Raw genomic sequence first — 5,416 nt, 5'->3', positions numbered from 1 at the left:
ACTAACCACAGACCAGACATACTAGACTTTTTTATTAGCAACTCCAGTACTACCCTTATTGCAGATGTTCTGAATGACCTATCATCAGACCACTTGCCAGTAATTGCCTCAATAACAGAAAAAATGAACAGCTCCAAGCAAACTATTAAAATAACAGACTGGCAACTTTTCTCTAATATACTTAAAATAACAGACATGCCAGAGACCCAAATAAATAACCCAATAGACATCAATAACTCTATCTATAATATTAACGAGAAAATAATAGCTGCCCATAAAGAGGCTACTCAAAAAAATATAAAAATCCCTCATTATATGAAGCTACCTACACACATTAGGCAACTAATTCAATATAGAAACAAAATTAGGAAAAAGTGGAGAAAATCCTTCGATCCACAACTAAAAACAATTATAAATAATCTCAATAAACAAATTAAAAAACAATGCCAAGAACACCGGAATGAAACCTGGGCGGAAAAATTAGAATCATTAAATACGGAGGATAATTCACTCTATAAACTCACAAAAAACCTCAAAAGTAATAAAATTATCAATAAGCCAATTCACGGCAGGCAAGGCCTAGTGTACACGGACCGCGAAAAGGCCGAGGCTTTCGCAGATACAATGGAATATCAATTCTCGGAAAACACGAATAACTGCGATGAAGACTTCGAAAATATTGTACTCAATGAAAACAGACTATTCTTCAACAATAATAGGCCCAATAATAACCTAGAACCAACAGATTTTAACGAAACAAACACTATTATCCAAAAACTCAAATCTAACAAGGCTCCAGGGGGAGACTTAATAACGAATAAAATGATAAAAGCCCTCCCACAAAATATCATTAACGAACTCATCATTATTTTTAATAAATGTCTAGCATTATGTTACTACCCAGAAAAATGGAAAGAAGCCATAATTATACTTTTTCCCAAACCACTTAAGGACCCAGTCATGCCACATAATCATAGACCCATTAGCTTATTACCTACACTAAGTAAAATCTTTGAAAATATAATTTACAATAGACTTAAAGATAAATTGCACTTGCTTCCTGATGAACAATATGGGTTCAGGAGCAAACTGAATACAACCAAACAACTAACTAGAATAATAGACTTCATTGGCCAAGGACTTAAAAACAAACAAAAAGCCGCTTTTCTAATGCTAGACGTTACCAAGGCATTTGACAGGGTCTGGCACGCTGGCCTTCTTAATAAATTAATTAACCTCAAATTTAACCCAGACATAATATTTTTACTTAAGTCATATCTCCATCATAGACACTTCAAAATCCGACTAAATAATAATACCCATTCAACCAAAAGAATCATTAGAGCGGGAGTTCCCCAAGGAAGCATCCTGGGTCCAATTCTCTATTTATTTTATACTATTGACTTCCCAGTAGACAAAAACGATTATAACAGTCTGACGGCTTCTTTGCCGATGATACAGGCATTATCGTTAAGTCTAAATCACTACCCAACGCCATTAATAAATTACAAGAAAAAATATATAGTTATGAAAACTGGTGCTCTAAATGGAAAATCGATATTAACGCCCAGAAATCTAATCTCCTCTTAATTAAAAAACCCAGAAACACAATAATACAACAAAATCTTACATTCTCCAATAATGATATACCAATAGTTGCTAAAGCGACCTATTTAGGACTAACAATTAATAAAAATCTCAACTGGAATGACCACATAAATCATATCATAGCAAAAGCATATAGCATAAACTAAAATGTCTCTTAAACCCACACTCCAAATTATCTCTCAAGAATAAAAAATTCATTTATATCACATATATTAGACCCATATTAACATATGCATCACCTGCCTGGTGCAACTTAAATAAAGCACAGGCAAAAAAGCTCAATGTATTCCAAAATAAAATGTTGCGTAGACTCTGCGGAGTCCCTTATTTCATCAGAAACAATGCTATTCATAGAGACTTTAAATTAAAAACCTTAACTGAAACTATCACAGATATAAATATAAACTTCTTCAACAAACCAATAAACTGCGATGTTGCAAATTACAATAAAATTTTTCAAAATGAAATGTATATTGAGGATAGCAAAATTCGTCCGATTGCGCACTTTCTAACGAGAGACGCAATTCTTTCAAATAATTTCAAAATTGCACAATTTAAACCCTAAAATCCAACTTTCTCCTAATTTAATGGGAAAAAAATTCCTATTTAGGGCCTGAATTTCTCTTCAAATTTTCCTAGTTCACTTATACACCACTATCAGTACTGGCGCTGCAAAATCAATTGTACCCAGTAAAGTCTAGCCCCGCCCAGATCCCAACTACTTGACCAATCAGATCTCAGCACCACCCCAATATGATCTTAAAAGTTCTCTTGCTTAATCTTTTCCTTTCTAGATTCCATATCAAGACGAAAGACCATATCAAGACCAACAAGATGAAGATGAAGAGGTAAAAGGCCCCTTCGGGGCCTGAAGGCCTCAGCCAAACCAAAGACGTACGAACGAACCTGTTTTCTCTCATTTCTTTCTGGTGAGATGATATTAGTAGCTCAAGATTTCAATTCATATGGAAAGTTTTGTTGAGAAGTAAATAGCAACGAATAAGTGGGCGTTTTCGCCAAATATTTCAAATAATGTTTGTGTTAATTCTCGATAACAACAATATGTGAATTAAAATAGAAACAGCAATCATTATTATTTCATAGTGCAAGTGCTACTTTAATAATTCTATATTTTGGATATTATATGATTTATCGCAACAGTTAGTGCGAAAGTTATCTTATTTTCAAAGCATCACAAAGTTTGTGATTGCTTAAACAGCAGAAAACATATTGTGCATTTATTCATTACATAGCAGTATCAACTCATCTGGAATATCATCAGGTAGATGAAAAAACTTTAATTTATTTCATTCTAATTTTATTTAATACTGCAAGAATGGCCAACAACAACAGTGAACAGCCCCCCTGGGTCACCAACCTGATAAACACCCTAACGCAACAAAACCAGGCAATGAACGATCAACTTATGTAAAAAATCAACCAGCTACAAGAAACAGTGGACAAACTGCAAAAAGTAAAATGAAACTCTGCGTAATGAAAACAAGCATCTGCAAAAAATGTCAAAGCAGTACGCAGAAGCATCAATCCTGATTCCAGAAACTCCAACAACAGAAGTATCACCTAAAAAACAAAACAAGAAAAAGACAGCAACTAAAAACAAGAACGAACAGAAACAACCTAGCATCAACAAACAGAGTGAAAAGCAAAATGCAGTACAGAAAAGAAACAGATCCCATAGCTCAGATGATGAAAAACTCCTCTAAACCACAAGATGGCACCACCTCACCGCAACCATCCACAAGTTACCTCCCACCGGCAAGCGCCAGAAATGAAACAATAGGAATCGCCAGCGGACCTGTGAGAAGCGGCCGCTAAGACGACAATTACGTCACGGATACCGAAGAGATGGATGAAGAAGGCGAATTTGTTTTTCAAAGACGGACGCGAGCCGGATTACCCCCAATCATAATAAAAGACCCGAAAATAATATGGACTGAACTAAAACAAACCCTACAGGAACAAAATATAACTGGATTTGAAGGAAAATTCACAGGAGATGCTCTCAAACTACACTTCCTACACTTCTTTGAAATTGACAACAGACGAAAAGCAATTAAAATACTGGATCAACTTGAAGTTCAATACCATACATTTCAACTCAATACGGAAAGATCACTGAAAGTAGTTATAAAAAGTATCCCGACTGACATAACAGCTGAACAGGTAAAAATTAATCTAGAACAATATGGCTATCACGCAAAAAATATAAAACAGATGAAAAGATATACAGAAGAAGGACAACAGAATCTCCCACTGCACATAGTCACTCTTGAAAAAACAGAAGAAAACAAATCAATATTTCATATGACACGATTTAAGGACCTCGTCGTAACTGTCACAAGCTACAGAGGACGCCGAGACTACACCCAGTGCCACAGGTGCCAGCAATTCAATCATGTGCAGGCATCCTGTCGACACACAACAAAATGCTTAAAATGTGGTCAGGAACATCTAACTTACCTATGCAAGAAAACAAGAGAAACTGCAGCGACCTGCGCCAACTGCGGCGAACCACATCCGGCCAACTACAAACAGTGCTCCAAACATCCAATCAACCAAACATCCCGACGTACGAATAATCCACCTATATTTTCTCCAAGCAACAAACAGTTTACCACATATGCAGACAAGCTAAAAACAAACAATCAAACAGTCAACACAGACGTAATCAGAGAAGCAAGATCAATATTAGCAGAACTAAAGTCCTTTGTAGACCTTGTGCAGAACGACGGGGGAATGAAACTTTTCAAAGCATTTCTAACACATTCAACAAAAATCATTGACAGACATCAAGAAGAAGAAGACATAGAACAAGATGAGTATTAAAACAACAACCAAACCATCCCTCAACCTCATAATATGGAATGCCAACGGAATCATTAATAAACAACACGAATTCAAAAACTTCATCATCGATTTCAACCCAGACATCATAATAATAACTGAAACACATCTAAATACAACATTGAACCTTACAATAGCTAACTACAGAGTGCATAGATGCGACAGAAACTATAGAGGAGGAGGAGTAGCGCTACTAGCAAAAAATAGTCTAATAACCACCACCTTTAACCAAACCTCAGATAGAGGATATGAGCAAATATCTATACTATTAAATCACCAAAATCAAAATATTAAAATTACAGGAATCTACAACTCGCCACAAAATCAGCTCACAGATCAAGATATACAACTTCTTTTTCCACCAAATATACCAACAATAATTGCAGGAGATCTAAACAGTAAACATACAATATGGGGCTGCAACACCACCAACAACAATGGATATCACCTAAGAAAACTAGTTCTGGATAATAACTTGACTGTCATAGCAACAACCAGCCCAACACATATCTCAACCAACAGCTCCGACATTCTGGACTTTGCCATTACCAACCTCCAAATTCCCATAGTAGCCTACTCACTCGACCAGCTCTCCTCCGATCATCTACCCGTGCAATTCTCAATAGGACTAACCACGCTGCATCATGAAAAACCAAAACTTAAAGCAGACTGGAATCTCTACCAAAAAATACTCGCAGCAAACAATAGCAACCCACCCAACCTGGAAGACGAGCCCACCATCGAAAACCATATCCATCAACAACAGCAAAAAATAACTAAAGCATACGAAGCAGCAACCACCGAAATAAGTAAAATAGCACATCATTACAAACTACCAATACAAATCAAGAATATCATCAGACTAAGAAATTACTATAGAAAAACATTCCAAAGAACTGCAGACCCCATATATCTGAATGAAATGAAGCAACTTAACAAGCAA

The sequence above is a fragment of the Parasteatoda tepidariorum genome, chromosome 2 (genome assembly GCF_043381705.1).
Source record: "Parasteatoda tepidariorum isolate YZ-2023 chromosome 2, CAS_Ptep_4.0, whole genome shotgun sequence".
NCBI lineage: Eukaryota > Metazoa > Arthropoda > Arachnida > Araneae > Theridiidae > Parasteatoda > Parasteatoda tepidariorum.
The sequence above is the reverse complement of the archived record's forward strand: the minus strand, read 5'-3'. Positions refer to the sequence as shown.